Genomic DNA, 22,288 nt, shown 5'->3' with positions numbered 1-22,288 from the left:
GTAGGAGTAAGGGTGGTATTAGTAAGGGTCAGCTGCCCTTGCAGACAGAAAACAGCGGGGGGCGCAATGCGTATGAATGAAGATGTGCATATCGTCACATTGTAATTCTGCCAGCAAGATATCCGCATTCCAATTGCAGCCGCAAATAGAGCTAGTATTTATTCCCATTTGTACAAATATTAGTTTTACAAAAAAAAGGGCTAGAAGTATTTTTTGATTGGTTACCCATAGCAACACCCCATCTAAAATCGAACTCGCATCTTAGTAAATAAACTCCAAAATGCACTACTGAGTCTAAACAGACCCACAAATACACACACAACAGTAGTAAAAGCAAGCATGCCCACACACTTAGCAGAGAGTTACATATTTTCTCTCTGTAATGGATTAATCATGCCTGGTGCTGCTATTACTGTATTTTCTCTCTGTAATGGATTAATCATGCCTGGTGCTGCCATTACTATATTTTCTCTCTGTAATGGATTCATCATGCCTGGTGCTGCCATTACTGTATTTTCTCTCTGTAATGGATTATTCATGCAGACAGCATACCAGTTTGCTGGTGGTAAAGCATCCGTTTAGTGATAATGGAACGTTAATTAGGCCATGTGAGGACCCTGTAATGTGTACAGGCATCTGCTCCTCACCAGATGCAATGTACGCGGACTTTGTGTCTACAGCAGAACAATTTCCTTGTGATTTTATTTTTTTTGGATTGCAGCCTCTCAGAGCAATTACTATAGTTCTGTGGTCTGTTTTTTATTGCTGCATTGCAAAGCCTGAGGTTTAATACAGTACTTACCCATTTTTAATGGAGCATTCACAGAATTGAAATAATGCTATTGGTTGCAAAGTGATTGGCTTTTTTTTTAGTGCATTGTTGTAGAACTACGGTATGAGATATTATTTTAGGAAATGTGCTGCAACAAGGTAGCAGCCATTAATAGTGTCCATGTAATTGGTGATTCGCAGGTCTTCACAACCTCTAGATGGGTAAGCAGTTAGGCAGAACTCTTAATGGCCCAAACGGCAATGATCTGCTTGTTCAGGTGTTGGACTGAACAATGAGAATGGAACAGTCTGCACTGCCGTCAAGGCCACTGAGACATGAATGGTGCCCGGGGGCTGATGGGGGTATGACCAAATCCAGGAGGTCTGGCCAAGCCTCCATAAAAAAAAAAATGTCAAAGAATACTATGCGCAGTGCCACACACTACAAAGGGGTACATCTGTATCCATCAGCACCTGACGTGCTTTTGAAAGAGCCCGGACCCAGATAATCAGTACCCCTCTTCCCCCCTCAAGGCACCACAGACTGCTAGATGAATTTTTAGAAAGAAACAATAATTGCATATATAAATGTTCTAATGTTGTCCATGCATTGCTTTACATTGCACCCAAACAACCAATCATCCAACAACAAGAGGGGAGGAGCGACTGCCCAATACTCAGAGCACCTCCATACACTACACCAGTGGTTCCCAAACTGTGCGCCTAGGATCCCTGGGGTGCCTCAGGTCGGTGGTCCAGAACCAATTCAAATTGTTTATGGTCAATGTAATGGGCAAAATCAGTGCTTGTGAATTTCAAGCGAGGCACAATTCTCTATCTGCCTCCCAGCCTGCAGCCAGACAGTGAGTGACTGTTAATAAGTTGATTGGTGGATGGCTGGAGCTATCTTCAAATCAGAGCACTGACAGCCATTCACTGCATGTCAGTAAATGGACAGACGGCGTAGGACCACAGGATGGGCATTATGGGTGTTTTTCTGGTCCATATGCAAGGCTGCGAATATGCAGCATTGCGTGTGGACTAAAGGCCATCCGCAGGTCTGGCTGCCACCCCCTTGCACACCGGGTTGGCAAAACATCCATTAGCAGCCTATGGGGCACCACTGACCATCGAATGATGTCAAAGGTACAAGCATATCAAGTGACTCTCAGGTCCCTTAGATATGCCTGCACACGTGACAGGAACAGGGTGGGCAGCTGACATCCAGTGATGTCAGCTGCCCGCGACTGCGTCACCGGGCAATTTGCATGGGAACTCCCATGATACACTGGGCATTGCCATGGGCGAATACCCCCTGTTCGCCGTACATACATGGCGCATGCACAGAAATGCGCAAACAAAACTTTGGTCCTCCGTGCGTGCGTAACCAGAATAACCCCCTGTATTAATTGGTTCTTGAGAAAAGGCCCAGGGCATATTATGCAGTTAAGATGGTCCTCACTATAGAGAGTCTGACCGGATGAATATCTCAGGCACTATCTTTGGAAATGTGGTGTCAATGTCATATGTCCACTGATTTTTTTTCAAAACATACCCAAATAAATCACCATAATAATGGTGTGAGTAGCCAGCAGATACCTCACGGGGCCCTAGGCAAGATACCGGTTTGGGGCCCTTGTCTCACAAACAATCCATAGCTCTATATTTTTGCAGCTGATTGCAGGTGGCATTGATACCTTGGCGCATGCACAGTCTACCGATAGTCAGCTGTGTGAACATCGGCGTTGTGTACAATCTGAATCAGGCTTTAGGTCTTTTGGAAGTCGGCTGAATACCTGTGTCACATTTATAGTAACCTGACTGCCCACATACAGTGGATGGAACCATTATGTGTGTCCAAAAATGTTTTATTGCATCAAAGCACGTTTTGGATGGACAGGGTATCTTTATGGGGTCCCTTATGACCTGCTGGGCCCACATAATCATCCATTCGCAGGCAGGGAGAACAACTGTACTGCAACAAGGTAGCAGCCATTAATAGTGTCTATGTAATTGGTGATTCGCTGGTCTTCACACCCTGTGTCTGCACATACGCAAAACATCCGTCCTCTGTGCGAATGGACCCAACGGATCTGAATAAGTTCTCTTTAAAAAAGTCAGTCCACACAGTCTCAAGCGCTCTCCCCCTGCAGCTGCTGAATCCCAGGTGAAAATATTCAATCAATGATTATTTCAATGGACAATCTCTATGCAGAAACAGGGATTATCTGCAGCGCTGGGTTAATGTGCAATTCTTTATATGGGGTTCGCAGGTTTTCAAAATTAACAGATTGTTCCAGAAGTTTTTTCTTCTTTTACTTAAAAAAACTTTTATTTATGAAGCCAATATATATGCAAAAAAAACTTTTGCCAAAGATATAAGTAAAAAACTTTTCCCAAAGATATGAATAAAAAATTGCAAAAAATACAAAATATAAAACACAGTATACAGTCTCGTTCCTTGCAGAAAAAAAGTTTTAAAAAAGGCTCACCGGACCTCTCGGGGGCAGAATCTCCTACCACTTAGATGTTTCTCAGTGGGATTTCTTTAGCAGGATGAAGTGCTCTTCCCTTCAGGCACCACACTGCCACTGTGGTGACCCTTCGGGTTTTCCCTGTGTTTGGATAAAGTATTCCCTCGTGTGTAGGAGATAGGGACAGGTAATCCTTAGAGCAAAAAGAACACACAGCCTGCGTTCCTCTCACCAGCCAGCACCTGCCTGCGCTCGCAGTCTGGCAGGGTCACCGGGACGCTGATCTTTAAATGTATGCTGTGGGGCTCCGATGTTATCTGGATACCTCTCCCAGGCTTCACTTGAATGTATGTGAGCCTCTCGGGGTGCGATTGTATATACCCCGGTACTGCTCCCTTGTGTCTGGCGGCTTTTTACTTTTCTGTGAGCTCCAATCTCCAGCTGCTCATTAACCCAGCGCTGCAGATAATCCCTGTTTCTGCATAGGGATCTGAATAAGGTCCAATGTTTCTCATTCAGGAGATGTGTCAAACCTTCTAGGTAGACAAAGTGAATAAAATAATGGAGATGTTTCCTCGGGTTTGAAGTAACATTTATCAAGTGTAGTCCATAAAGTTATTATAAGTATCAGTCTGTGAGCTCCTAGCTATCATTTTTCTAACACAGCACATAACAACAGTTAGGGGCTGTATCACTCTCCAAGGCTTTTAGTACCTAGAACTTGATTCAGAGATGGGCACAGAAGTGCTGAAATCGCCTTCTGCACCAGAGCGCACATGTGTGAGCACTTACACTGCAGTCTTGCCGTGACCGCAGTTTAAGTAGCGATGGGGGACGGTGGTGATGGACTGTTAAGGGGGCGAAGATGGGACATTTTGTGGGAGCTCAGACGGGAGGCAGCGGTGGCTGCGTGACTTCACTGTGGCCCAAAACACAAAACATGGCCGGCCGGCCTGCGCCTGGCTGTGCAGCCTGGGGTGTAGCAGGTACTACTGTGTGAGCTATTCGTGGTGTAGAAAAATGTGTGAGCTATTCGTGTTGTAAAAAATGCTCGCACTTTAGCGATGTGCCCACAACATTTCCGCTGTGCGTGATGGGTTACCCTGTGCTGGGTGGCACCCTGGTGCCACAGGTTGAAGTTTAGGGAGTCCTCTATAAAGGTTTTTTTTTTGCACACCTTGATTTGAAACATGGTCTATCCCGGTGGAAATATGAGCTCCTAGCTGGCTTTAATAGTGAATTATTCATCTCAAATAATAATAATAATAATGCGTTTGGGTCTTTCTTTTTTCATTTTAAGCTTTGAATATATATTTTTTTGTAATCATGAAAGACAGCTGCAGAGATCCTACAGATGACAGAATACACTTGAGAGGTGGGGAATGTACAAATTCATTAGTGCCGGCTTGTCCCGCTGTCCGTATCCATGACATAACGATGGTCAACTTTCCATACTATATTTGAGTTAATCGGATGTTAACTTGTGTTGCCAGATGGCAATGGCTAAAGCACTTTCAGTCTATACAATGTGTGACCTACTTATAAGACCAACAATCTGTTGCCTACCAAACAGCCGCTACTAAGTGGAATTTTGATTCTCAGTTTAAATGAAAACATGACATCCAGTATAGAGCAGGGTCTATTTACTCTGTCTGAGCACAACAAACCATTAGGACATGTTGCTTATCTGACAGTACAGATTATATAATTGCATTGGAAATATTTTATCATCTGCTTTCGAAATAAAGAGAAAAAGAAATTCGAATACAAAAGTATAAACTGACATATCCAAGCAACACAATATAATCCTAAATATATTAAATGTTTTATGATTTGAAAATGTAAATGACTTTGTTGTATTAAAAAATCGAGGATCTCAGTGGGTACCATAGTGCCGCAATCCTCTTACAGCCGCCTTTATCAATCTATGATGGCAAAAATATTATTTATTTTTTTCTTTTTATAATGAAAATGGTACTGGAGCCCAAGCAATTCTGATATCTACATATTTAATATAGTTCAGTGGGAGACATTTCATGCAAAACTTAAAACAGTGGGTTCTTCCAAACTGATGAGTGCCAGGAAATTGGGGGCAGAAGTGACAGTCATTGATAGCCGGGCAGAGAGCGGGGAGCTGCCCGGCTGTATTCAGAGCACTGCAGGTCCCGGCTATTTGAAATAATACCCATTCCACACCAGAAAATGCAGGGACATACCCGGGAATATGGTCCCAGGATCATGCAGGGACATTCCCAGGCTGGCCCCTTTTACACCAGCATAGTCCCTGCATTTTCTGGTGTGAAAGGGAGAGACAACCACCCCCTTTCCCCCCCTTAACCGGCTATATTGTATAACCAGCTATATCTTCGGAACCAACTGACCCATTTAGTGGAGACCAGTATCATATTAAAGAACTTTTAATTGGGCTTCGATCGATTTTGGTCCCATGAAACTGGGCCATTTGGTTCCAGAGAAATCTTCCCCCAAAGAACATGAACAGCCATGAAATTAATTTTTTAAAATAAAAAAATCTGGAACCAATTAACCCATATGAACCACCCTGGAATCAAATTGAAGGCCCAGCGATTTTGGTTTGAATGAGATCAACCTCGAGCTTCTGTGATGCCAGGAGGAGAACTGTCAGCCGTCAGAACTTGGTGGGGGTCAGAATTAGCGGGTCCCATGTTATCCTATGTTGAAACCGTTCCAGCTTTGCCCGGCTATATCTCCGGTTCCCGAAGGGCTAGCGACGCGGGCTGGGCTCGTTGGAAAGCCCCAGTCCTCATATTAAAAATGTGCCTATTTGGAAAGTGGGCCTGGAGCTGCAGCTTCATCAGGTCCATTGTTAATCTGGGCTTCCCCTCTGTCAGGAGGCTCCCCAGCCAGAACACAGTGACATCATTAGCTCTCCTGATTCCTGTCCCAGTATATACGTATTACAGAGGCTGCTGCTATTCTTGAATGTGACAAGATAGATGATACAGTAGATTTTATTTTTCTATGTTTACTGTATCTTAAGGTTTTTAAAGTTGTTTTTGTTCTACTACAAGTAAACTTTATAAAATAATTGTCTCTTAATTAAGTAGAGCTGTAAACAGCTCCAAGGCATAATTAAACTTTTAGTTGAAATCTAATATACTCCAGTGGTTTACATTTAATATACACAATCCATTACCCCAACATCCCGGGGGGGATGAAATCCTCTCTACCTGGACTCTCCGCTTAATTTATAATTGCAAATCACCTGTGCTTAAATTTCTGTACTATAAATCAAATAGTTCAACACAGGTGATTCCAATTCTACAGTAAGAGACAGGTCCCAATAGAGAGCATTTTGTCTCTCCTCGAATGGATCATGTTGGGTGGTATGCATCTAATAACCCCAGTGACGTAAAACTCCCCTGAAGCATAGCCGAGCACCGTATTACAGCCATTCTGAGCCACTCTGTGTTTTTTTTTTTCTTTAAACATTTAAATATATAATGCAGAAACTATGCTGCTGAATTATTTAGGTTTTTTTTTTCAGTCAAGAAAAAAGGCCAACAAATCATCATGAAAGACTAAAATGAAACTCCACCTTTTTTACAACCATATCCTTGCTCACCGACCAGAGAGACTACAACAAATGTAAAGTATATTAACATAAATCATAAACGCCCACTTCTGACCTGGGGTCAGCCAGTTTGGAGAGGCGGAGGGCATGCCGTAGCAGAAGTGGGCGGCGCAGGAGGAGAGATGGCATAATTGCATTACCGTAGCCCCGCCCCATTATGCAAAGTTAATTCCCAGCATTGTAAAAGGCGGTGGTGGAGATCAATGAGGGGAGGAGTTTCAAAAGAAGGAAGCAGCACAAGAGAAGTTTGGAAGTCTGAGAATGACAAAATATGTTAATGTTTTATGTAAAATACATCTCTAGCACTATATTTACTGACTCTGCAGTCAGATTTGTGTCCACTGTAGTATGACATGTAACCTTCTTTCTACACAAACTAACAGTGAACCATTGCGGATGACTGATCTACCTGACAATGTCTGGGAAAATGTTGATGTTGATTTCTATGGGCCAATGTACAATGGAAAATACATATTAGTCGCTGTGGATGAATATTCAAGGTATCCTGTTCTTGAAATAATATCTTCAACGTCTGCCACATCTGTCTTACCAGCGTTGGACAAAATATTTACTACTTATGGAATTCCAGGAACAATAAAGACTGATAATGGTCCGCCATTTCAAGGTGATGATTTCAGCAAATTCATGAAACATTTTGGAATTCGACATCAAAAGATTACACCCCTGTGGCCACAGGCTAATGGTCTTGTTGAACGTTTCATGCGTAATCTGGGAAAGCAAATAAGAATTTCTAAGGTATCCAGAATTCCAATTCAACAATCTCTAAATCAATTTCTTAGACAATATCGCTCTGTGCCTCATTCTACAACAAATGTCCCTCCTCAGACATTAATGTTTCAAAGAAAAGTAATCAGATCCACTCTTCCAGAAATCAATTTGACTCCTTCATCTAGAGATCTTCAGGTAAGAAAGAAGGACTCTGACAATAAACAAAAGGCTAAACAATATGCAGACCGGAAAAGAAGAGCTATTGTTTCAGACTTACAAGAAGGAGATCGTGTTCTGGTGAAACAAAAAGTAGTACGCAAGGACATGACGACTTTTCATCCAAGTCCACTGACTGTAGTGAAAAGGAAGGGAACAATGGTTGTTGCAGAAAATGACAATCACACTGTGACAAGAAATGTGTCCCATTTCAAGAAGATATTCCCATCCTTTTCTTCTGATGCACCAAGTCAAGCTGATGTCAACACACCACCTATAACATCCTCAACACCAAGTGATTCTATTGTGTCTGTTCCTTTGAGTGAAGGATCATACATTCAGACGAGAAGAGGTAGAGCCATTAAACCTCCCACAAGGCTTATTGAGCAGATATGACTTTCAATTTATGGTTCATAATTTTTTGTTCTAAAATGTTTTTCAAGTTTAATGTGTATTGCATATTGTGGGTCACTGTTTATGCTCAAATGCAGTCAGTACATTGTTATGTTAAAAGTAGTCATTTACATATGAAAGGAAGGGGGAGATGTAGTATATATAAAGATAGTTTATGTGCATTAGCTAGATAAGTTAGTATCTCTTTAAGAATCTTGCAGTGGGATAGAACAGGTGACCAGGAAGTAAGGGGATAGAAGAGGAAGAAGGAGAAGGAGAGCAAGCATGTGGGGTTGTCTAACTGTACTCCTGCAAATATGATTTATACATAAGAAATAAAACATCTAATCTTCAGTGTGCAAGATTAATTGAAAGCAACAAAGGTATGTCAAGATACAACATCCACCAAAGTTGTATTGTTCTCATTCAGCATGTGCGATAATCCAGTTTTAGTTATTTGATAAGAAAAATCACAAATCAGGTGTCAGTACTGTGAAAAAAAAAGAACTGCCCATATTTATAAAATACATTTAGAATTACAAGTATCGGAGACAAGCATAAAACTTTCTTATTTAAACATATTTTCCTAAACTCAACAATAAATGTATAATCCGCTCGTATTAACCAGCCAAAATACCTACTTTCCCATTTGTACAATATATTTCTCCAGCACAGTCGAGAGCATTTTAGAATAAGTTGAAAGCTTTGAAAAGTAGGTCACAGCGCACTTTCATTCCCCTCTTTACATAAAGTAACTCGTTTTCTATGAACCACTGGTTAGTGTTGTGCAAAAGCAATTAGAAATATATTTCTATGCAAAATACTTTTTTTTTTTATTTTACTTAGGAAGAATCCGAAATGTTTCTTCTAAGAAATATGAACAGACCGATAAAGCCTTCATTTCATTGCGAATTATTATTTAGCATTTTGCAGAAGTGATGGGGATTAAGACGGTTTGCTAAAGTGTCTTAAAAAGTTTCAGCATGTGTATAATTAGGGTAATTTGCTATTGCAGCTCAACACGTACAATTAATATGCTTTTTTTTTTTGGGTGGGTGGCGCGCGCGTGAGGGGGGTCAGTTCCGGGCCCCAACATTACTAGTAGCGGCCCTGAGAATTACATTTGGGTGAGTATTTTATTTCAGGGTAGGTACTGGCTGCTTTTATGCTGCAAATTAGATTTCAGTTTGAACACATCCCACCCAAATCTAACTCTTCCTGCATCTTACATCTGCCCCGCCTGCAGTGCTGCATGCTTTTGCCCATTAGACAGGCTCCTGACTTGTGGAACTCGCCCGTGAGCAGAGGCCCCACCCCCTGTCTGCGCTCAAAATGCCAGTGCTGGAAAGCAGCCCCAGTCCTTCCCTGGTTGCGGGTCTGCTACATACCATGACTTTTGGCACATCAGTATATATATATATACAGTATGTATGTGCAGATAGATCATATTCTGATGGTGTACACTGGACAATCCCTTTAAGTAATACCGCTTTCACACTGCCGAAACATTTCAAAAACCGGGTTTTGTAAACGGTATTTAAATTAGGTCTGAGCCTTAACATTGTAGTAGATACCATTTTAAATACCGTTTAAGTACCATTCACATCAGTCAACCCGTTTAATCCCCTGAACATGTTTCAAGGCAGAATGTAGTGAAAATCCTATCACAGGTCTGTAGTCTGTTGTTTATACTAAATACCGTTTCAGAGCCATTCTCACTGCATAAAAAACGGCTCTGAAACGTGTAAGACTCTGCTTTTTAAACGTTTTGAAATACCGGTTATCTTTAACCGGTAAATCAACTCTGGCGCTTTCCCACTGCAGCCTTAACTGTTTTGAAATGGGAAAAAAATGGCAATATATCGTTTAACAAGTGCGGTGTAAAAGGGGTATTATTGAAACATTTTTAAGGACAGAAATAGTATAAATGAATGCTCTGCTACAGGTATTAAACGTGAGGGACAGGGTCATTATTCTCCTTACACGTACTAGAGCACAGTTAGTAAAAAGTACAACATTCCTTTCTAAATATAGATTATTGCTATACGCGGTAGCTGACAATGCTACAATATTACACACTTGTTGCACATGAACTGAGACCAGATAAACAGGTTCCAATCTACTTTAGTTACGTTTTGTTTCTGGATTGAGTAATGTGTATCTACAGTATAACAGTTGTAGCTGTCCCTACACTAACCGCATTAAAGAGTGCAACATCATTTATTATATCTAGCCAGTGCTAGGATCATACGTAATGTACAAGGGTAGAAAACACCCTGTACCCAATCGGTACATAATCGGAAATGATCTGGAAAAATTCTGGTCAAGATGTTTGATAGAAAGAAAAGATTTATTGTTTGCAGATTTTTTTCCAGAAAAAAAAAAAAGTAATAACTTGGTGTGAAAATAATCAAAGCCAACAAGCTATTCAAATACGAAGCAAGGAAAGGGTGGAGGTGTAAGATCTGAATCCTTTAAAAAATAATAGTGCGTACACTTGGGAGTTTACACTGTAAAATGGAACCTTTTGTTTAGTTTCAGCGAAGTTTCCCTTCCTCTGGTTAGTCATTATAATGCTACCTTCAATGCTGGGAAGTTGCTGAGCACTTAATCTTGGGTCTGCCTCAGCTTTGGCAACATACCAGAAAGAAAGTAAATGTATCCATACAGCAAGTATTTTCCTGTAGTTCATGTAAGGCACAACTGCTCACTTTACGCCGGACTCAAGTTGCATGCAAGATGGCTGCAGTTACGTACACACCCACTGCGCATGGACCCAAATGCGGATATTCACCCTTATGCCGAATCGTGTGTATCTATGGTAACTCCCTACCTCTGTAATGCTCGGTCGTCATCATTCCAAGTAATAAGGGTAAACTGTGTAAATAACAGGTAAACTGTGTGTAACTAAGGGGTACACTGTGTGTATGTAATAGGTGTCAGGGCCACCACTAGAAATGTTGGGGCCCGGGACTGACCTTCAGTCAGGAGTGCACACTGCACAGTGCAGCATGCAGAGTGCCAAGCCCCTCTGTATCCTGGGCTAGGCGCTCTGCAGGCTGCACTGTGTATTGTGCGTGCCTGGCTGGGGGGTCAACGGGTGGGGAGGCGTTGTGCGGGTGGTGGCGCCGTGACACTGTGGGCAGCTGCCTGGGCTCCTCCAGAGCCCGGGGCCCTGGACAGCTGTACCCACTTCACCCCCCTGTCGACGGCCCTGATAGGTGTACTGTGTGTAAATAATAGGTGCACTGTGTGTAAGTAATGTGTGTACTGTGTGTAGGTAACAGGTGCACTGTGTGTAAGTAATAGGTGTACTGTGTGTAAGTAATGTGTGTACTGTGTGGAGGTAATGGGTGCACTGTGTGCAAGTAACAGGTGTACTGTGTGTAGGTGTACTGTGTGTAGGTAACGGGTGCCCAGTGTGTAGGTAACGGGTGCACCGTGTGTAGGTAACGGGTGCACCGTGTGTAGGTAACGGGTGCACCGTGTGTAGGTAACGGGTGCACCGTGTGTAGGTAACGGGTGCACCGTGTGTAGGTAACGGGTGCACCGTGTGTAGGTAACGGGTGCACTGTGTGTAAGTAACGGGTGCACTGTGTGTAGGTAACGGGTGCACCGTGTGTAGGTAACGGGTGCACCGTGTGTAGGTAACGGGTGCACCGTGTGTAGGTAACGGGTGCACCGTGTGTAGGTAACGGGTGCACTGTGTGTAAGTAACGGGTGCACTGTGTGTAAGTAACGGGTGCACTGTGTGTAGGTAACGGGTGCACTGAGTGTAGGTAATGGGTGCACTGTGTGTAGGTAACGGGTGCACTGTGTGTAGGTAACGGGTGCACTGTGTGTAGGTAACTGGCGCACTGTGTGTAGGTAACGGGTGCACTGTGTGTAAGTAACGGGTGCACTGTGTGTGGGTAACGGGTGCACTGAGTGTAGGTAATGGGTGCACTGTGTGTAGGTAACGGGTGCACTGTGTGTAGGTAACGGGTGCACTGTGTGTAAGTAACGGGTGTACTGCGTGTAAGTAACGGGTGCACTGTGTGTAGGTAATGGGTGCACTGTGTGTAGGTAACGGGTGCACTGTGTGTAGGTAATGGGTGCACTGTGTGTAGGTAACTGGTGCACTGTGCGTAGGTAACGGGTGCACTGTGTGTAGGTAACGGGTGCACTGTGTGTAGGTAACTGGTGCACTGTGTGTAGGTAACGGGTGCACTGTGTTTAAGTAACGGGTGCACTGTGTGTGGGTAACGGGTGCACTGCGTGTAGGTAACGGGTGCACTGCGTGTAAGTAACGGGTGTACTGCGTGTAAGTAACGGGTGCACTGTGTGTAGGTAACGGGTGCACTGTGTGTAGGTAACGGGTGCACTGAGTGTAAGTAACGGGTGCACTGTGTGTAGGTAACGGGTGCACTGAGTGTAGGTAACGGGTGCACTGTGTGTAGGTAACGGGTGCACTGAGTGTAGGTAACGGGTTCACTGTGGGGGTCTCTGTATGTGCGCAGGTGCTAATGTGCATGTGCAACCCCCTGCAGCGAACGCTTTCAGGGAGATTTTCACTCGCCGGGGCATTCCCACATTGATTGGCAGCCAAAGGGCATTTCGCGCCGGACACCCAGTGTTTCAAGGGCGTGCTTGCAAAAACGGTGGACGCACCCATAGAAACGCTGGGCGGGCCCAAGGGGACGCAGGCGTTCCCCTGCCTGCTCAGGGCGGGTAGATGATGTCACAATTCGGACAACAACAAGTAGCAAAAAAGTAAGTCCTGGGCTACTCTACTGATATGAACCATCCAATCACTCCTCTGTGAGGGCGCATGTGAGTGGATGTATAACCGTACACATTCGCTTGCAGCGTAGCCAGGGGATGTGGGTGTGTGTGTGTGTCAGCATTCGCCAGAGCGGCTCTGAGTATACCCAGCCCTAGCGAGCAGGTCTGAATAAGGCCCTTAGTACTATAGCACGATGAGCCCTTAATAAAGTGACATATTAATGTTTTTATTTTCAACTGAACTGATAATGCTGCTGCGTAATCCACTTATTACTAACACATTACACTCATTATTGATCAGGTGCAACCTGCACAAGCGGATGTTTGACTCAAAATATATGGTTCCCCTGAGTATATCTGTAACCAGTGGCTGAAATCAATGTCTAAATTAATATCATTACAGGCTGGCTAATAATACACGCATCGATTTGTTTTTTCTCTTTCTTGCAAAACATTTTTCCATTCATCTCTGTAGGAAAAAATATATATCGTAAATGACAGGAGAGTTCACATGAATTATTCACTGCATGCTCAACTATATGCAAGTGGCAGTTTTATTTTTTTTATGTCTGCGCATTAAGGGGGTTATTCAGACCTGATCGCTGCTGGGTGATTTAGCAGGGCCCTGCGATCTGATAGCCGTCGCCCAGACAGAGTGAAACCCCGCCCCATTCAAATCTGCCAATGGCTTGTAAAAATCACGCCGGTCGGTGCCCAGCTGCAAATCCATATGAAACCCGCTCAGCATTGAATGATTGCTCCAGTGTGTGCAGTCTGTGCGTAACCCCGGCCCTTTCACAGGTGTGCTACAGAAACAGGCAAATCGAGGCCAAAGATAACGTCACACACCTACTCAGGGCCACCACTAGGCAGCTTTAGGCATTTGCCTAGGGTGCCGGCCACTGGAGGGCGGAAAATGGAGCAGGTGTCCTCCACCCTGGATGGTATAGAGCAGGTGAGCGGCAACTTCGCGGCCACATCGCCCATCCCCCCGCCCCCCAGAAGGACACCCTGGAGTGACAGGCTGGGGTGACACCCGCGGCTCACACCACACCCTGCATGCAGCGTGCCCTGTCCTCCTGGCGTGTGGACCCGACAGCCGGATCTGGTATGGAGGTGAGCCGAGCGCTAACAAATCCCCCTGCCGCTCTGCATTGCATTGCCTGGCGGCACCCCACCTCCCCGAGCCTTGAGTGGGTGAGCACCGGGGCGCCCCCCCCTGCCTGGGGCGCTCCGGCGCCTTGCACCAGCCCTGGACCTACCCTGAAAACGATTGGGAATGCCTGTGTTTTTTGTTTTTTCTGACACGCCCAAAAAACAGCCGGGTGACACCCACAAATGGCGGCTTCCTGTCAGCGGCTTGCGAAAAGAGTAAACGCTGATTTTTGTTGCTGTTTGGCCTAGCACAAGCATGATATGATACAAACGCATGCCCAGTCTTTCCATAATCTGTCGCCATGCGTATTCCCACAGCCTGAATAACCCCTAAGATCTTCCACGAGCAAAGTACAACCTGCCTCTAGCAGATGTTCTCAAGTTTTATATCTGTACAGGAAAGAACTGTCTCTTGGAATTACTATATTATTTTACATATTAAGCAGGGTTATTAAGTTACAGTGTATCACCTGGTGTTTCCTTCCTCACTGAGCAGGAAATAAAAGGATAAGCTCAGTAAGAGAAGGCGGCTGTCTCAATAACTTCTTGTGAGGTCTCCAAAGTTATATTCAGGCTCCCGATTGCACCTTTAAAGGGGGAATTCAATTAGATGTAAATAACACGGTAATTAACAGTGATCAGACATTTTTCGCCGAGGTTGACAAAAAATAATAATGAAAAAGCGGCTTATTGCGTGTTTGTCACTTCCATGATTCGCCCTATTCAATAGCAAATTCTGTAAAATAGGATTCCTGCAATAATTCTTCCTGTCAAAACTAGGGAAAGTGTAGGAGAAAATATGGAAACCATACAGAAGAAGTCAAAATAAAATAGTTTGGGGTGATAAAATGGTGTCAAATGGCTGTTATACTGTATGCATTATAAAAAATAAAGTTTAGTGTTTTTCAAAAAAATAAGTGCTCGTATTGAATTGGGTTACATAAATAGGTATATGTTATAAGTATATATTTGAGACATTACTCCCACTTACAAACCCTTGCCCCACTCATAACGAACCACGGATATACCTGTCCCACACCTTGTACCCCAATTTCCATAATTTTTTATTTTTGTGGCACCAAAAACGACTTATTAATATTGGGCTATTGAAAACAATTAAAGACTTCTAAGTGTCTACTTAGTCATTCAAGGGAGAGTTTCAGGGGTTCTGAAGCAAATCCGGACATTTTTACCTTAAAACAGGAATTTTCTACAAGCTTAGAACCTGCCCAGAGAGGGTGAAGTGAAATTTGTGGTAAACCTTTGGAGAATTAGACCGAAAATGTATTGAGGACAATTGAATAGTGGGTTATTGTGTTTTTTTTTACTGTGAAATGGGGTTGTCACGGATAACTGAATTCCCCCTTTAGATTGCACAAAATCAATTTGTGTCCTACACCAACATTTATGAGAATACAGTGTATCAGTCTAAATATACACAGAATACAAATATAAGAAATAACAGTGGTGTATAATAAATAACAATGGGGCGGTAGACCTCAAGACCTTCACCTTTCTTGAGGAGACCCAAGGTAAAGGGAGCAGCGCTACAGAAATCCCTGTGAAAACGTCCACCTCGCCATTTTTTTCTGGAGATATGTGGTGCCTGGTTGACTATTGCGCTGGGCTTCGCTGTGGTCGGCAAAGAGGAGGGGACACAAATGGAGGAGGCTGCACGCGGGCCTCCTCCTCTCTTTAAGCACCCCAGAAAAATAATAATCATTCTCATTTTTAATCTACAATGAACCCATGATGTTTTGCCAACGACAATTATGGCAATACATTCACTAGGAACCTTTATTAAATTGTAGATCCGTGACTGGTTCCTACCCTACAGAGCAGCCTTTATGGAACTTTCCGATCATCCGGATCAATAAATTATAATCTTTGATTTTGATCTGAAATGTACAGGTGTTAAGTACGAGATTCTGCGGCATCAGAGGAGTGCTGACTGTAAACTAAAGTCTGCTCCACTTGTACAGCCTGCTATAATAAAAAAAAAATGCATGCTGTATATGATCTTAGGGAAGGGGACATATTTCTATTTGTCTTGAAGATCCAGCCGATCAATACGGTATTTAATTAAAACATAATTTGCAGACTCGTAAAGTCGGATAACAAAATGAGGTTGCAATTATAGAAATGAATTATTTTAACAAATGAAATTAAGGCCGATGTCTGATGTTCTCGGTCTTGTGATTACAATCAAATGAAATTGCAGAGGTAAATTACATGTGTATCGGGTGCTTTCTTAGATTAGACGGATCCGAGGATGAGCCATATCCTAAGGAGGTAATTTGTTAGATGAGAAAGGCAATAATACACAAAATGCATTAATGTGCCAAGGAATACTCAAGTCAGGATCATGAAATGATTGCTCTGTCTAGTAAAATCTGTCATTACTGATCTGTTTATATATATATAATATATAATTTATTTACCAGTTATTTATATAGCGCACATATTCCGCAGCACTTTACAGAGAATACTTGAACAATCACATCAGTCCCTGCCCCAGTTGAGCTTACACTCTATATTCCCTACCACATGTACACGCACATGCAGACATTCTAGGGTTCATTTTGTTGGGAGCCAATTAACCCACGCAAGTACGTGGAGAATATACACTCTGCAGTTAAGAATCAAACCCATGACCCCATTGCTATGAGGCATTAATGCTAACCATTACACCGTTCAGGCCGATTATATATATATATATATATATATATATATATATATATATATATATCTATATATATATATATATATAGATATATATATATATTTATACCCCTGATTCACACTTTAGAAGATATATATGTCAATATACGCAATGGGATATTCAGATCCGATGGCAGTACAAATTTGTTCACACAATGGGCAAAACCATGTGCACTGCAGGTAGGGCAGATGTAACATGTGCAGAGTGAGTTAGATTTGTGTGTGTTATTTTGTTTCTGTGCAGGGTAAATACTGGCTCCATAATTTTTACACTGCAAATTAGAGTTTGGTTTCAACACTCCCCACCCAAATTGAATTATCTCTATACATGTTATATCTGCCCCACCCTCCAGTGCACATGGCTTTGCCCATTTTGAGAACAAATACTCCGATCAGATCTGAATAAGGACCAATACAAGGCAGCCTTATCCACAAGCTTCCCTGCTGGCAAGGGGAAAAAAAACAACGTATGTACTCAATTGGTGTCACCAGAATTGTATAACACGAAAGTCCATATCAAAAGTTCTTTCTTTATTAAGAGTCTTTTTTTCAATAAAAATGTTTACTGATGACATATGTTGTAAATTTGGAAAAACATGTACTGCATCAGGGTGCTACATCAGATGAAGCATGTTTTATTACAAATCAGGGTTGCCAACCCCCCCGGAAAGGTGGGCAACCCTCCCGGATTCCGGCAGTCCCCTTCCCCCCTCATGTACCTGGTGGCAGAAGCTTGAAATTGCCGCGATTCGCGGCTTTTCAGCGGAAGGGGACGGGGCTAAATATGCAAATCGGGCATATTTAGCTCCGTCCCCTCATTGGAGACCCGCATATTGCAGGATTTGCATCACTGGGGGCAGGGACTGGTGATGTCTCCATCAGGCCCCGCCCCCAGAAGTGATGCTGACAGTCTCCTCTCTGGGGTTCTCCCTGGGAGGAGACTGTAAAAGTCGGCAACCCTGTTCCAAATGCACAACAATTTATATAAACTCTGCACAGTTAGGGCCATGATGGGAATCCAACCCATGACCTCAGTGAGGCAGTAATACTACCCATTACACTGTCCATGCTACCCATGATGTTTCATTTGTTGATGTATTGCTTGAAAGCAAAACCGACAGAGGGTCCAAGTGAAATGTAATAAGGTCTGTTTTTGGCAAAATACATTTTTCTTAGCAACCTTACCAAATGATTAGAAACTCCAGGGGCCAGATGTAATACTACCCACGTTCGGGGGGTCTTGTGGGATGCTGACCCAACTCTGACCTTTTTTTAAAAAAAAAGGGGCAATCACTTATGGTTTTGCCTTGTAACTGAATACCCCTTTAAAAAAAAACATTCGAATTCGGCTGACATCACGCACTGCTGCCGAACTCAGGCATAATTGTCAATTTGTCAAACTTATTTAGCACAGAAGGTGCATAGGGAATATAGTTTAGTAATATAGTATAGGAATGTGGATGTATATTGTATCCAGAAATACAGTATCCAGGATATAGAGGCTACTGAGTGATGTCATAAACATAGATATGACCAGGAGCTGTGCTAAACAATGTATGTACCAGCAGTGGCGTAAGTTCATCCAAATTGCCCGGAGGCAAAATAAGTGTTGGTGCCCCCCCCCAAATAGCTCAATCAGTAAGGTGTCTGTATCCAGTAGGGTCATGGGATCTAATACATGGTGTGATACTTGCAAAAATGATGTTAGAAGGAGGAGTCAGTCACATTAGCAATATCAACTGCTTTCAATTAACTGATTCAAACTTGATGGGAGGAGAGGTGCCCCCTTGGGAGCAGGAGCCCGGCGGCAGATGACTCCATTGCCTCCCAGAGTTCTGCCTCTGTGTACCAGAGTCCTAACAGTATTTTAGGCATTGTGCAACCAATTAAAAGAAAGCACCGTTACCATGAAATTTTTAATCCCAAGTGTTCTATCTATTACATCACGCACTGTATGTTTTAAACACTTGCTAACAAATTTCCTAGGCAAGCCGCTGCTAGCCATATTAACCAAGAAATACAAAGCGACAAAACTCTTGAAAGCAAAACCTGCCGTGTTTTACTTAGAATACAGTAAGAATTACAGTAGAATACAGTTCCCATTCAAAATGTCCAGCTTACACAAGCTGACAAGTGGCGGGTTATACCAGCAAAACTAATGAAGTGATTTAATTGATTAAGTAACTGGGCTGGTTATCGGCTGATGTGTGCCTACATAACACCAGCACACACATCATTCCCAACACTAACACACCTGGGGAATGTAGGTAGTGGGTCAAGCGGGTAACGTCATGACACAACATGACGGGACGCCCGCCTTCTCCAGAATAATGGGATACATATGGGATACCGGAATCCCGGTGGAGGGAATCCTGATAAGGGTCAGGTAAGTCTACTTATCCCACCCCTGTCCTCCCTCCCCAAAGCCTAAACCTCCCTTCCTGCAGCCTAACCCTCCCTACTAGTGCCTGACCCTAATCCCCGTTCTCCACTCCACAGCCTAACCCTAACCTCCCCCCCATTCCCCAGCCTAACCCACTCGCATGCTTGAGATCCCAGCAATTCTGGCACCGGCATCCTGATTGATATCGGGATTCCGGTTCCGTTCTCCTGGTGGTAGTTGGGGGTGCCTGGGTCGGTATTGTGAATGCCAGAATTCACAGCAACAGTCAGGAAAACATAAACATACAAAAATGGGTACTTGTGTACTTTCAAGGCTCCCATCGCATGCCAAATGTAGTGGCATGCGATGGGATGCGATTTTTGTAGTTTTTAAGCATTTTTTGTAAAAATCGCATGCGATCGCATGCGATTTTTAACAGAAAAGCATCCAAATGCATTGAAATTAGTATCAAACATGTTCAATGGCCCCCAAATGTAATATTTCAGGCTTTACCACCCCCACTATCAACGCGAACCCGAAGCGTGGCGAGCGCAGCGAGCCCGCGAGGGGCGGCAGTACGCATCCTACGACCTTTTCATACCCCCACTATCCATGTCGGCGTGGAGTGGAGTTGAGAATAGAAAGTGTGGCGAGCGCAGCGAGCCACCGAGCCTGAAGCGTGGCGAGCGCAGCGAGCCCCGCAAGGGGACGCGGACACCCGTGAAGCCCGCGAGGGGATGTGTATTCCTGTGAAGGTATCCGAGTCCGCTCGCCATGCTTCGGGCTTGGTGGCTCGCTGCGCTCGCCACACTTTCTATTCTCAACTCCACACCGACGTGGATAGTGGGGGTATGAAAAGGTCGTAGGACGCGTACCGCCGCGTTGATAGTGGGGGTGGTACAGCCTCAAAAAATGACATTTGGGGGCCATTGAACATGTTTGATACTAATTTCAATGCATTTGGATGCATTTCTGTTAAAAATCACATGCGATCGCATGCGATCGAATTGCATGCGATGCGATCGCATGCAATTTTTTTGCTATGCGATGGACATCGTGGGAGCCGTGATTCTACACAAGTACCCAAAAATTTATAAAACACACTCTAACAAACAACATCAATACGTAAATGCATACAGGAATACATAAATGTATGGAACATGGACCGGGTTTCTATTGCTGCGTGTAGTTCGGCGGTAAGCAACTTAAACCGTTTACCAGTTTAATAAATGTGTAGCTGTTATTGTTCTTTGGTTTATTCCCAGAGCTGAACAAAACAAACGGTATAATGCATGAGTTCAGATAGATTTCTCCATCTGCAGCTTTGAGTAACAATATGTACCCTGCATCCAGCCCTTCCCTTATGTGTAGCGCCTGGCCTTGACCACTGCAACAGAAGCAGCAGCACAGGAAAACAGGAAATGTAATTTACTGGCCTCCGCTTTCCATCTCTCCAAATATAATCTGTGGTTTGCTAGTAACAGAACGCGCAATGCAAACACAGAAATGGCCTAGATTTATTACAAGTGTCGATTATTCTGTTTCCATCCACAAATAACAGTTTTCTTCCTTAGGCTTTGTTACAACGTGATCGATATTAGCTAAAGTGACCATGATAGACTCTTCCTGTGTCTGTATACTGTACTTGTTTATTATTATAAATCACCTCCCTGGTCACAATGGGGTACATGTATTAAGCCTTAAAAATGGATCTGACATGCCCTACTCAATCAGCGGGCCAATCTGACTGTCGGATTTGGCCGCTCCTGCTGCTGACCCAGCAGGTGCCGGGACCTGGTGAGCGACTGAGGAGGTGGAATGTATGCAGCGGGAGGTGGGACCGGGTGAACGGTGGGTAGGCGGGCAGGAGGATGGCGGACGGCACTGGGTGAGCTGCTGCTGCTCACCCAACACCGACCTCCCTGCCTCATCTCCTCAATCTGACTTTTTTTTTCAAGTGGATCCGTGGCTATTCGGCCAATCCACATGGTTTCGTGTCAGAAAAAACGGACCTTATTGAATAGGTCAGAGCCCATTCAGACCTATTCAAGTTGGGAACTGCCGTCTTTCCAACAAGACAGCAGTTTCGACTATAAATTAATATACCCCATAGTCTACGAGAGGCACAAAAGTTTTCATCTCTTCGTGGCAAAGTGCATTCGTGTGTCTTCTATTATTCCCACATGCAAAAATTACTTATTCTTTTACAGGAAAAGATATTTAAGTCATAGTGAAATTAAAGGATGCATTTATGGGGACAGTTCCTGTCAGCTGGTAGCTTTTAGAGCCTTGCTCTTACTGATTGTTATTGGCTAGGATGATAGGCGGAACTGGTAATTTGAAATCATGTTTTCATATAGATCCACATGAACCTAACAAATAATGCCAAACAGCCTTGTTTGGCAAACCACAGGCTTTGTAACTTAGCCACATCATCAACTTTTTCTTTAAGTATACGTCCAAGTGGGTTATTCAATCTCTCCCCTTATTTCCGATATTCGTGAATTTCGCTATTCAATCCCGGACATTTTCACCATGTTTCTCTTTGAGAAGCCGAATCTGCATTCACGGGAAATGGTGGCTAAAATCGCGAATTAGCAATTTTTTTTGTGGAAGATGTGGATTTACGGATTCACAACTTTTTCCAATTTTTATATTGCTTCCCGCAAATAGGAAAAAAAATAAAAACCTTTGAATAGACGGAATGCAAATCAGTCTATTCTCCACAAAATCAGCGGCTATTTTGCCCTTTTGCCACAGATTGGTCATTGAATACCCCTTTGTATGTGATGCTTTTTACAAATTATTTTACAACAAATTTACTAATCCCACATCTTTAGTACACTATAAGGTGCAAAATCCATGTATCCTTATGCGTAATCTGATGCTTACCATTCCTTTGCAGCAAAAAAATATTAAACGTACATACAGTACATTATTATCTAGATTATTATTTATTTATACGGAGAAATAAGGGATCCGCAGAACAAAGTATATTAACAAATGATCAAAATAAGAAAACTACTTCTGGTACAAGACAGGTAGGACATGATACAGTATATGAACTTT

The 22,288-nt window shown here is 43.3% G+C and overlaps 1 protein-coding gene across 3 annotated transcripts in view; it reads right to left on the bottom strand.

The window, feature by feature from the left end:
* PLCB1 (phospholipase C beta 1) overlaps positions 1–22,288 on the bottom strand; it is a 632,132-nt gene that overhangs the window by 29,831 nt on the left and 580,013 nt on the right. The window lies entirely within an intron of this gene.

This window comes from Crinia signifera, chromosome 3, assembly GCF_055691185.1.
Source record: "Crinia signifera chromosome 3, ASM5569118v1, whole genome shotgun sequence".
Lineage (NCBI taxonomy): Eukaryota > Metazoa > Chordata > Amphibia > Anura > Myobatrachidae > Crinia > Crinia signifera.
The sequence above is the reverse complement of the archived record's forward strand: the minus strand, read 5'-3'. Positions and strand labels throughout refer to the sequence as shown.